Source organism: Suncus etruscus, chromosome 3 (genome assembly GCF_024139225.1).
Source record: "Suncus etruscus isolate mSunEtr1 chromosome 3, mSunEtr1.pri.cur, whole genome shotgun sequence".
Lineage (NCBI taxonomy): Eukaryota > Metazoa > Chordata > Mammalia > Eulipotyphla > Soricidae > Suncus > Suncus etruscus.
The window spans coordinates 62,406,291-62,419,892 of NC_064850.1; the positions used below are offsets into that span (position 1 = coordinate 62,406,291).

Below are 13,602 nucleotides of genomic sequence, written 5' to 3' on the forward strand. Positions count from 1 at the left end.
TACTCTATGAAGCTGGATAAATTCAGGGAGTATAGACACACCATTATTTTTTCTAATAATGTATGTTACATGGTTTCTGCGCACCTTTTTTTTCCACTTAAGTAAATAACTATATTTTAGTTTTTAGAGGTGTCCTACTCCAACTTTTACTACTAAACTAATAATTAATAAACATCTATAATTTTAAGTATTTATTTCACAATATGGTAAAATCTATTTAACATGTCTGCCAGAATGAAGCTTGTACGGAAAGAAGTTTTTATATGGTAAAATCTATTTAACATGTCTGCCAGAATGAAGCTTGTACACAAAGAAGTTTTTGCCATTTTGAAATTCTTCAACAACAGATGCATTTAAGATTAGAATGAAAATTGTCTCTTTGAAAATCTAAATTTCAGCAAATAATTTGCTGGAAACCAGTGTACTCTAGGCAGGATCTGAGAAGTCTGGATTTTATTATTTGCTGTGAAATTAATCTCAATGTTTTTTTCTGTAGATGGGTAAAAACTGTCTGCTTTGAAAATGTTTAAGAAAAATAATATCATCATAGTGATGTGTGGAGCAATGCTTTTTCTCTTCTAAAGAAAAACACTAGTCATTTGTCCTTTGGATATATGTACATTTACAGAAACTACTAAATGTCTATAAATTACTGAATTTGCTAGTTTAATAAACTCCTTGTGACTCATATAGTGGCTGTATGTACTAGGTTCTGTGTTTAATCTCTGACACTACAGAAACCCTGGGCACTGACCACATGGCCTCAGGCTCCGGGACACTCGCATAAACAAAACAACAAAGAATTCAATACCGTATGGTGACCTGAAGTATTTGAATCAATTAAAAAATATCAATACCCATATTCTTATTTGACATAGTCATAAATTTGACATAGTGTTGAAATATATTTTTATGTTTCTCTTTATGACTTCAACGGGGTGGAAAATATTCACTATTTTATGATTTTTGTTCTAACAGTAATAGTGGAATCAAGTATGTTTGCAGTAATATAACAAGCAATGCTTGAGTTACTCTCTTATGATTATTGCCTATTTCCGTGTTGGTCAAGGTACAGTTTCACAACCCATAGAAAAGAGGTTCAGAGAATTGCCTTGGGGTTTTGTGGGAAGATTGTAAATAAATGGATGAGAAGTAGGCAAACACCTGGAAAATGTTTATAATGTATATACATATATATGTATCATATGTATATTTTAATAGAAAATTTATATTTGATTCATTATAAATGAAACATTATAGTTGCTTGATTTATATCCATATATTATATAACATAATTGTTACATATATTTGTTATATATTTTGCAAGATATAATATATAACAATATATAATATGTTATATATAGTTTTATATATTTTTATGTATGCTATATAATATATGTTATATATTTTGCTATATATATAACATTTTGCATACTTATATATATTTTGTATTTTGTTAAAACATAGTCATTCTTACCATGATGAACTGTTGCTTCCAACTGGAATTTAGTAAATACATATTGAAATATTGATTAAAATTAAAAGTGAAGAATGTATTTGAAAAATGACAAGAACAGAAGTATAACTATGCTAAGATTTATGCTAAGGTTTTCTTCTAGGATTCAGAATCATGTAATTGACTTTGGTTTTCCTGAACTATGTACCTTATTCTAAAGAATGCTCCTAAATATAAAGGTGAATTTATTTTCTAGACTCTATGAGATCAACAAAGCTGTTCTCTGTAGCTAGGTCAGAAAAACCCACATTTCCCATTAGCTTATAGAAATTGACATCTTATTTAGTATTATGACTCACACACTATGCTCTGCATAAGCCTTGAGGGAGACCTGCCTTTATCTCTGTGTGCATATCAGGTGCCAGTCAGGATCAAGAGAGGCAATCCTGAGAAACTTTGTGGGCCTCCCGCTTTGGTTAATATCCTCCATTCTACTATATTGCCTCATGGTTCCAGAGTCTAGTAATAGTTTCTTTCAAGCAAATAGACTACTATTCACTGGATTCTCCATTCTTGTGCTCTCTTGGGCAGCACATATACTAAACTCGGAATGATACAGAGAAGATTAGTATGGCCCCTGTGTAAGGATGACACACTGGATTCTCCATTCTCACATTGCAGTGTTTAAAATCCATCCAGGCAGAAATCTGAGTTGAACAGGAGATTTGTTTCATATTATTCCTTTTGTGTTTTAAATAATTTAAAGTGCTATATTGTGTTAGATGAACAAATTATTGTATTTATCATCATAGCTTATATCTTCCAGTTAAAATTAAAGCATATGTTGTTAGATGTTATGTTTACATATTTGGCTATTATAATTCTCATTTACTTAAAAATTGCAATTAGATTTTATCTGAAGCATCTTTTTATCCCTTCCTGATATAAACTTAACTTTCATCTTCCTTAAAAATGAGTAAAGTTGGGGCCAGAATGGTGGAACTGGAGGTAAGGCAGCTGCCTTGCAAATGCTAACCTAGGACAGACAGCGGTTCCATCCCTCAGCGTCCCATATGGACCCCCAAGCCAGGAGCGATTTCTGAGCACATAGCCAGAAATAACCCTTGAGTGTCAAAAGGTGTGGCCCCCCCCAAAAAAAAACAAAATAAAACAAAACAAAACAAATGAGTAAATTTTAGGATATAATATCTGAAGTGGCTAGATTCTACCTTCCTTTTGTTTCATTTAAGTAAGTTGATCTTTCTTGTTTACTTAAAATTATATGACCATTGTGCATAAAAATAGATTCAAATTAATGAAATTTAAATTCTTGTAAGATGACTAAACCTTTCAAGTTAAATTACATAAATTCTATATAACTGATGAAAGCAGACTATTCAGTTATTATTGAACAGTTCAAAGAAATTATAGTTTCTTCCTGAGTTTACCTTCAGTCTGGCATCTTCTTAATGCCTGAAAAAGTTAGCAGATGGTATTAAAATGATAAGTTGCATTAAAAGTGTGTATTGTAGTAGATTAGTTTGTTCATAGATTTGTTTAAAAATAACTTTCTTAGTTTGACAGATGTAACTTAGCTGTATATTCAGAAATTGTGGATATATTTTAGACTTTATAGAAGCAGAGATACTATTAAGACTGATAAAACTAAAATGGCCTTTCATAATGTGACTCTTTCATTTCTCCCTTGATCCAAGACCGAATATAATGTGATTGTTGTAGTATGCTTAATACTGAAGGGTAAGGTCAGGGCCTCACCTTGCCTTGGGCACTTTTTTTGTTTGTTTGTTTTGGGTTACCCCCAGCTGTGGTTACTCCTGGCTCTGCACTCAGAAATTGCTCCTGGCTTGGGGGACCATATGGGATACCAGGAATCAAACCCAGGTTTGTCCTGGGTGGGCCACATACAAGGCAAATGTGTACAAGGCAGTGCTATCTCTCTGACCTTCCTTGGGCACTGTCAAAGGGCCCTTGAGTTATCTTCCAAGCCCTTTCTCATGGGAATGCTTATAGCAGAGCTGGTAGGATGGTTTCAGCAATTTTTTTAAAATTTTTTTTGGGGGTTCACATTCGACAGCTCTCAGGGTTTACTCCTGGCTCTACACTCAGAAATTGCTCCTGGCAGGCTCGGAGGACCATATGGGATGCCGGGATTCGAACCACCATCCTTCTGCATGAAAGGCAAACACCCTACCTCCATGCTATCTCAGTACTTAAGAGTCTGAACTCATGGCCTGATTCTTACCAGTCAAGTGTTTTAAGCCACTGAACTAAAAGGATAACTGTAATATATTTGGGGCAAGTTGTTTCTGTGCAGCATTAATAATATTTTTTGGATGAGAATATAAGACAAGTCTACCAAGTTGAATTTATTTGTATATATATTTCTATGTGTTTTTTAATATTTACAGTGGATTAGAGCTCATATATTCATGCCTGTATTTTAAGGAATCTTGATAAATTTAAGGATTTAACCGAAGGTCACAAAACAAAAAACTTTTTAATTATTCATGTAATGAATATATTCTTTGAGAATCAATAATTCATTGCAATTGGAAATGTGAAATAACCAGCTAAACTAAATGACTATCCTTAGAGAGAAACTAAATAACTAGCTTCCGTGAGACACGGCAACTGGTTTTTGCTTATATAAAAGCACTTTGCTGGCAAACTTGAAACGTTCCAAAAAAATTAGAACTAGCTTTAGAAGAGGCCTATATATTCTATTTTCTCCAAATGCTACCCCCTAAATCTCTAGTACATATATGAATACCTTATTAACAATGAAATTAACTTAATAATCTATTAACATTATTAGAACTTTATAAAAAGTATTTTATGGTAGAGTCAAAGTTTGAAAGGGAAAGTATGGCTTTGGATCTCAGGCATGATTGAGTGTAATTTAAAGTTCTTTACTTTGCATTTATTTCACCTGTCAAATGGAGTTAGAAATGTGTGCCTCTTCATACTCTGAACTTTCTTTGAGATAATGAAATGAAAATAGGAGGATTCTTTGAAAAGAGATAAATAAGACTGTGGTCCTTAGTATAGGTCTTGAGTAAGTTGAAGATCAGAGAATTAAAAATATTATTCAGTGTATGTTAGGTAGTGAGAGGTAGAGTTTGTAGTTAAATCTATGGTCTCTTCATTCCTTACTCATCATTGTTTCAAAGATATGTAGAAAGTTACCAGATGGAATAAGATCTATAGTTATTTATCCTCTAAAACTATTTGATACTCTGTTTACTCTGTGTAAGGTGGGATGACCAGGGCATTGAAAATGTTCATTTCAGTGTTACCTCGTAGGCCCAGGTCATAATTCACCAAAACTTTATGTCCAACACTGCTGTATACTATTAAAATTAATCCTGAGATTTCATTGTTAATCTCTTAAATTCAAGGTCAAGCTCTACTACTCACTAAATGTGGACCTTTGTAAAATTATTCAACCTCTTCTAGATTTAAATGGGCTTGACACTCTTTCACATTGTTGAATGTATTAAACTTTTTAGTGAATATAAACTGGAAGTTGAGGAGCTGAGCTTTGAAAAAATGCTACAGTAGTTCTTTTTTGGTATCATCCAGCATTAAACATAAAATCAGACTTCTGTGACTTATTAGAGTAAGACTACAAGTAACTTGCTGGTAATGTTTGATGATTATTTGAAATATATGTCTTTATGGGGTTCCATTTTCCTGAAAAATTGAGACAACCAACCAACACATTTACTGAGACCAAGAAAGTACCAGCCACAAAGATGCTCCACATGAGAAGATACCATGTTGCACATCAATAACTTTGGGATCAAGTCCCATTAGCTAGTATATACTTATTTACTCGTGTTTATTATGCTAGCAGACTTAAACTCATGAAGCTAAAATAAATACTGAATAAATGTATAGAAACATACATACACTCACTTCTACTCCTAGGCCATCTGACAGATTCATGACTCTCCTGACTAATTATTTTCTCTGGAAAATGTGTTTTCTGACTGATCCTATAGTACAGAGGACTGTGGTAATTTCAGCACATAGTAATTCATTAGCCACATTCGTTTTTAATATACTATATTCACATTTTCATGTTCATCCAGAAAGACTAACAATTTCTGAACACAGTCTGGGACACATGTCTTTAATAACTGCTTTTGCTGTGCCAATCTTTTTTTTTTTTACTTTGAACATAAAGATACATGGATTGTTGAGCAACTTAGATATTCTAAGATTAAACTGATGAGACCAGGCAAGCCTGCTGCTTTGTTTTCTAGAAGTCAAACAGACTGCAAATTTACAGGATATAAGTAGTTGAGTTAGACAGTGAGGCACCACTGGAGAGACAAATGCTTATTAAGTTCATGGATTAATGCAGAAGCAGCATGTATAATCACTTTTAGGGAGGAGGCTTTCAACTACAGACTTGGACAGAGCAATGGTGGCTGTTGTGACAGTCTACTGGTCGTCTCACAGTGTCACTAATCAAAACTCTATTCATTTATTTGGTTTTTGTTTGCTTGTTGATAGTTTTTAGTATAAAAGGACTTTTTAAAAAGTCAACTTTTTTTTTTTTTGCTTTTAGACTATTGGAGATCTGTATAAATAAAAAGAATGATTTTAATGGGCTTCTAAAGTAACACATAAGGTTTTGAATTCATCATATAAAAGATTGTGAAAATGGCTTGGCCAAAGTTACCTTTTTTCATAATTCTTAGATTACTGACCTGTGTTAACCTTTTTTTTTTGGATTAGTCTTGGACTTAGTTTTAAAAGAAAATACACAGAAGAAATTATTTGTCTAGTTGGCTCCTTTTTCCCCTTCTCTGATTCTTGCCTTTGCTTTTTCAGTTTTTATTTTCCCTTCTCTCTCTCTCTCTCTATATATATATATATATATATTTATATATATATATTTATATATATATATTTGTGTGTGTGTATGTGTGTGTGTGTGTGTGTGATTTTTGGGTCACACCCGGCAGTGCTCAGGGGTTATTCCTGGCTCCAGGCTCAGAAATTGCTCCTGGCAGGCACAGGAGACCATATGGGATGCCAGGATTTGAATCGATGACCTCCTGCATGAAAGGTAAACGCCTTACCTCCATGTTATCTTTCCAGCCCCTTTTCCTTCTATATTTATTGCTTTTGAGAGTAAAGTATTTATTTTTATTGCCTGTGTTAATATTATTTTTAATAAAAAATATACAGGTTTGGGATGGAGTGATAGCACAGTAGCAGGGCGTTTTTGCCTTGCATGCAGTCAACCCTGGTCGAACTTTGGTTCGATTCCTGATATCCCATATGGTTCCCTAGCCTGCCAGGAGCAATTTCTGAGTGCAGAGCCAGGAGTAACCCCTTAGTGCCTTTAGGTGTGGCCCCAACCCCTCTCCCAAAGATATATACAGGTTTATGTTAGGACTAATAATATATGTTTGCCTTTCCGTGTCCCCTTCTATGAAAAATAAGGCACTTTTAAAAAATTTTTATTGTGGCAGAAGTGAATTACTAACATTTCACGGTAATATTTAAGGTATATAGTGACAATAAATCAAGGGCATTCCCACCACCAATGATGTCCTCCCTCCACCCTTGTTCCCAGTATGCATCCCATATCTCCCTCCTTTACTCCCCAGAATACTGGTGTAACTGGTGCCCATTTGTACAGCTTGCTGTGGATTAGGTATAGATTTTGTTGTCATTGACTTTGGGTTTGATGTTCAGGTCTGAATAATTTTTTTTCCACTAAAAGTTCATGTAAGTGTTTGGATTTGTTACCATTTGGTACCATTCATTCCCCCCCTCAATTTATGAGGCTGAACAAAATGATTCAATCAATTTGGTTCTATTGGAGATATAGAAAAAGTAAAAGGAAAAGAAAGAAGAAAAATAATAAATAAACAAAAAACTAAAAGGAGTCCTTCTTAGGTGTTATAGATAATATCAATTTAGAAAAGAAAAGGGAAAAAAAGAAGAAAAAGGTAACAAAACAAAACAAAAAACAAAAACAAAAACAACTAAGAAATAACAAGAAAAATACAAAAAATACAAACAAAACCAAAACCAACAAACAAAAAGAACAAACAAAAAAGCAAAGCCAGCAACTACGTAAAAGACCAAAAACAAACAAAAACCAAAAAACCCCAACCAGCAACTACATAAAAAAGTTTGTGCTTCTTCTCTTCCTCCTCCTCCTCTTCCTCTTCCTCTTCCTCCTCCTCTTCTTTTTTATTCTTTCTTCTTCCTCCTCCTCTTCTTCTTCTTCTTTCTTCTTCTTCTTCTTCTTCTTCTTCTTCTTCTTCTTCTTCTTCTTCTTCTTCTTCTTCTTCTTCTTCTTCTTCTTCTTCTTCTTCTTCTTCTTCTTCTTCTTCTTCTTCTTCTTCTTCTTCTTCTTCTTCTTCTTCTTCTTCTTCTTCTGCTTCTGCTTCTTCAAGGCATAGTAAAGTATTGGGGAAGTTAGAAAGGGAATTCCCTTGGCCTAAGTCTAGATCTCCACCCTTGAAGTATACTGTCATGAGAACCACTGCAGGTTCTGTACATGCTTTTTTTTTTTTTATCTTACTAAGGTCTTTTTATGGTGAATAAAGTACATTTTTATAAAAAAAATAAGTATTAAAGCAGTTGATTACAAAGATTCTGATTTATGAGTTTAAGAGTAATAGCACTGTGGACAGGGCACTTGTTTTTCATGTGGCTGACTCAGGTTCAGTCCCTGGTATCCCATATGATTTGCTGACCATCACCTAACTCTGAGTGACTTCTGAGCACAGAGCTAGGAGTATCCACTGAGAGTGCCAAGTGTGACCCCAAAACAAAACAAACAGTAAAACAAGATTCTGGATTCTGTACAGCTGTAACATGAGAGATTATCATATGGTCTGAAGAGCATCCTCTTCAGATTTCTGTGTTAAAATCCTATCCCCTCCCCACTTTCTAGAACATTTTATGTTTTAACTAAGGTCTATAGGAGAATTCTAATACACCTTGACTGATATCGTACAAAGAAGACAAGATGAAGACACAGATACATACCAACAAAAGCTCTGTGAAGACAGAGAAAAAAGGTCTATTAGCCAAGAAATAAGGTCGCAAAAAAAACTAATTCTACCTAATATCTGTTTCTTCAACTTTTTCTAATTGGGAATAGACAAATGACTGCTTTTGCTTGTTTTGCTTTTCTGTTTGTTTATTTTACCACACTCAGCAACACTCAAGCACTACTCCTGGCTCTGTGCTCAGGAATCAATCCTGGCACTCTTACAGGACCATATTGGATGCCAGGGATTAATCTATGTTGACCAAGTTCAAAGCAAACACAGTACACACTGTGCTATACCTCAGGCTTCAAATGACTATATTATTTGTGAGAGAGCTCTACTAAATTAATAAAAATTGGTTCAATATATCATAATTTTTCCAAGACTTGGAATCACAAGAATAAAAGGCTACCAGTTTATTTGAGTTAACAAATAGATTTGTACAAAAATTCATCACAGTAGCAAAGCCAGGTAGTCAGAGATCCCAATCTTCATGAGGTTACTAAAACAAGTCATAAAAAAGTGGTCTTTACTTTTTTTAAATGATCTTTATTTAAACACTGTGATTACAAATATGATTGTAATTGTATGATTTCAGTCATGTAAAGAACACCCCCTTCAACAGTGCAACATTCCCACCACCAATGCCCCAAATCCCCCCCTCCCCTCCACACCCACACCTGTATTCTAGACAGGCTTCTTAACTTTTTTTTTATAATATAATTTTATTTTGATCATAGTGGCTTACATATTGTTCACAATAATATTTTAGGTACATATTTACATAGAATCAGGAGGGATTCCCATCCATCACCGAATTGTTCTCCCTACCCGTCCGTTTTTGTCTTCCCTCCCATTTCTTCTTCCCTCACCCCCAGGGCGGCTAGAATATGTGGTCCCCTCTGTATCTAACCTAGTACTTAGTAGTCTTGCACCTGTTTGGTCTTGAGGCCTCCCTTATTTCCCCCTCTAACTGGAGGCAAGACCAGCTATTTCAAGTTACGTGGTTTTGTCTGAAAAAGAAAAAAGTAATAAATCGGGGTAAGAGTCTAATACCCCGAAAATGGGCGGAATCCTTCTAGTGGCTTTCATCCTAGGCATATACCCCCAAGTTGGAAGGATATTCATCCCAAAATACATATACAAGAACTCTTCTTTACTTTTTTAATTAGGTTTATCTCATGGAAGCTTTTGCTTTAAAAAGTCAAAATGGAAAGGTCTGCATTAACGAAAGCATAGATTCAACCACTTGTCATCACTCAAGTACACATCCCCACTGTAACAGCTAATGATTATTGAGGATTAACTTCATGTTAGGAACTATTTAAAGTGCTTTCTTGGCAATAGTTAATTTTCATAACACAAATAGGCTGTTAATAACACTTTTCTCCTTTGTAGATGTGAAATTTGGGGCATAGTGAATTTCAATTACTAGACCAAAATCACACAGCTAAAATTAGTTGCAAATAACAAATCAACAAATAGAAATTGAAATTGAAAATAGCACAATAAAACTGGTTTGTAGTAAAAAATTATTGGAAATCAAAGTTGCAAAACTGTGGCAGGAAAATGTATTTGAGTATTCCAATGATCCAATCTCTGAAGTTGGCCTCATGGGTAGTATATTAAAAATCCTAAAATCATGGCAAACCAAAAGAACATGTGTCTAGTAGGAAATGGCAAATTTGTTTTGCTGATCATTTTTAAGTATCTGAAGAGAGAACTGATGCATATAAAGGGTGAGAAAGAAATCAGTAAACACAAGAATTCAAAATAATCATATAATAGGCAGAAATTTACTTTAGATCAATGTGGTTTATGCAAATTCTGGGGAATCTTTTTTTAAAATGTCCCAAAACTTTGTTTATACACCATGATTTACAAAATTGTTCATAATATGGTTATTTCAGTTATTCAATGTTCCATACTCAAGTCAACAACTAGTGTGACCTTCCCTCCAACAATGTCCACAATTTTCCAGTCCCTCTCCAATCCCCCCCTTTGTAGGCACAAAATATTTTTATAGTAGAAAATCTTCCTGAACTACAAAAACAAATTTGGTAATACATTGCAGACAGCCATTATGGTGTCATACAGAGCAGAGTTCAGATATGACAACCTGGGCTTTAGTCTTGTCTGCAGATAGCATATAGAGACATAAATATTCTTTCCTTCTCTTCCTTTGCCTCACTTTCTCCTTCCTTCCTTCTTTCCTTCCTTCCTTCCTTCCTTCCTTCTTCCCATCCTCCCTTCCTTCCTTCTTCCCTTTCTCCCTTCTTCCCTCCCTCCCTCCCTCCCTCCCTTCCTCCCTTCCTTTCTCCTTCCTTCCTTCCTTCCTTCCTTCCTTCCTTCCTTCCTTCCTTCCTTCCTTCCTTCCTTCCTTCCTTCCTTCCTTCCTTCCTTCCTTCCTTCCTTCCTTCCTTCCTTCCTTCCTTCCTTCCTTCTTTCCTTCCAAGTACTGAGGGGTGAGAAATTTTGGTTATAAATTCTGGTAAACTTAATTTGTAGCAAAACAAATAAGTCCATTTTTCTTTTCTTTCTTTTTTGTGTGTCCTTTTTTTAATTTCTTTTTTAAAATATATTTTTTATTTAAGTAACATGATTATAGTTGGGTTACAGTCACAAACTTAGAACACCCCCTTCACCAGTGTAACAGTCCCCCCTCCCAATGTCCCGCTTCCCCCTTTCCCATCCCCTGCCTGTATTCAAGACAGAATTTCTACTATAGTTATTTGTTTTTAAGTTCAATAAATTGTTTTTTTTTTCTTAAAGGATAAGGGTAAAAAAAAATAGTAAAGGTGTGAGTGTGGCAATCACCATTGTTTGCATAGGCCCAGTAAAATATTGGGGAAAAAAATCCTTGGCCTGATTACAAGAAGGCCTCACCCCAGAAGTTTATTGGCATAAGATTGATTTTGGGCTCCAGGCATACTAGTCTATCCAACCCGAGTCATTCTCCATGGTCCCAGTGAAACTATTTCACACTTTATCTGTTGTTGGTATCAGGTTCCTATATTTAAAGATTCTGGATTCTATGCATTTCTTTCATTGAAGTCAGGCTGATGTGGAGCATCCTCTATTTTCAGCACACCAGTAAATGCGGAGCGATCTGCCCTGCAAGCAGGCTGTTGCTGAGTCGTCTGGGTGTTGAGAGCAGTTTTTGAAGTAAGTCAATGCCAGAGCAGTGGTAGGTCTTCCCTTGTAGATGTTTGGATCCTGGTAATGTTATAGACAATTTTAGTTGTTTCCATAGATGGTATCCATTGTTCAGGGATGTATGGGCAATGCCCATTCTTCTGAGGCCTAAGCCAAATCATTATGCCAATGTTCAGGGTATAAGGCCTAATTGCATTACCAAATTTGTATTCTCATCTCTATTAGATAAGAACTTGTTTGCATATGTATTATTATCTCATTTTAATGTGCCTATACAAAAGAGAAACAATGCACAAGATATTGTTGGTGCATCTGGGGGCCGACGAATAAAGTCCAACATTCACTTTAACTTGGTTCAAACATGATTGCTATACAGAGATACTCTTCTACCAGTATTGTTTATAAAACAGAGCTCAAAGGGGGAAAAGCAAACAATCAAATAAAAAAAAAAAAACCCCAGTGGGCCAAATTGTCACTATATAAGAGGATATTTGAAAAGAGTTATAGATGTTAAGGGAATACATCTGGGATATACAAAGGAGATACACGTGTTTCTTTTATGTTTTAAAAATAGTCAAGAGGGAGGGTGTTGTTTCTGAGACACCACTTTGGTCTGTGATTAAGCCAAGCGAAGAGCGCTTGGAGCCATGTCATCCCCATGTTGCCTGCTGAAGCTTCCGAATCCCCAAGAGGCGTTTGCTTTGTAATTGCTGGAAGCCGAAAGTCCACCAGTCCCCTCAAAGCCCCCTGAAGAAGTGGGGAAGGAGAGAGAAGACTGTGGGGGGCAGCCGAGACTACACCTTTTCCTAAGCTTGGCCAAAAAGTCTACCGCATGAGCCATGTCATCCCCATGTTCTCTGCTGAAGCTTCCGACTCCCAGAGAGGTATTTGCTTCCTAATTGCTGAAAGCCGGAAGTTCACCAGTCCCCTCCCCTCTCCGTGAAGGAACAGGGAAGCCTGGGGTCTCCTTTAAACTGTTCCTCACTGGAACCCACTTGCTGGGACCCTGAGCAGGCAGCCAGGGGTAACCCTGCAGACCGGGAGGAAGGAGAGAGAAGGCTGTGGGGGGCAGCCAAGACTTCATCTTTCCCTTAGCTTGCCCAAAAAGCCTAGCGCATGGAGCCCCTACCCAAACCCTCCATTCAGAGCCGGGTGGGAAATGGGGAAAGCCTAGGGTAACCTATAAGCTCCTCGTCAGGACCCACCTCACTGGCTAGCCCAAGCATGTGGCCCAGGGAAAGCCCTGGAGTTCCGGAGGAAGCAGGTAGATGGGTGCTGGGGTGACCCAAGTCCTGCGAAAGTCCATTTTCCATTACTACAAAAGTTCCTTCATTTTAATTTTTTATTAATATCTTTAAATACCTTGATTACAAATATGATTGTAGTTAGGTTTCAGTTGTGTAAAGAACACCCCCCTTCATCAGTGCAACATTTCCATCACCAATGTCCCAAATCTCCATTCTCCCCACCCCACCCTCACCTGTACTCTAGACAGGCTTTTCACTTCCCTCATTCTTTCACATTGTTACGATAATTCTCAACGTAGTTATTTCTCTAACTGCACTCATCACTCTTTGTGGTGAGCTTAATGTCACGAGCTGGTCCTTCCAGAATTCCTCTCTTTTCTCTCTGGGAATTATTGTAAAAATGTATTTTATTTTTCTTAAAACCCATAAATGAGTGAGACTATTTATTATGTGTCTATCTCTCTCCCTCTGACTTATTTCACTCAGCATAATAGATTCCATGTACATCCATGTATAGGAAAATTTTATGACTTCATCTCTCCTGATGGCTGCATAATATTTCATTGTGTATATGTACCACAGTTTCTTTAGTTATTCATCTGTTGAAGGGCATCTTGGTTGTTTCCAAAGTCTGGCTATTTTAAATAGTGCCACAATGAATATAGGTGTGAGGAAGGGATTTTTGTATTGTATT

The 13,602-nt window shown here is 36.0% G+C and overlaps 1 pseudogene; it reads left to right on the forward strand.

Annotated features, from left to right (window-relative positions):
* Positions 1-2,031: 2,031 nt before the first annotated feature.
* Positions 2,032-2,128, forward strand: LOC126004839 (uncharacterized; annotated as a pseudogene).
* Positions 2,129-13,602: the final 11,474 nt, after the last annotated feature.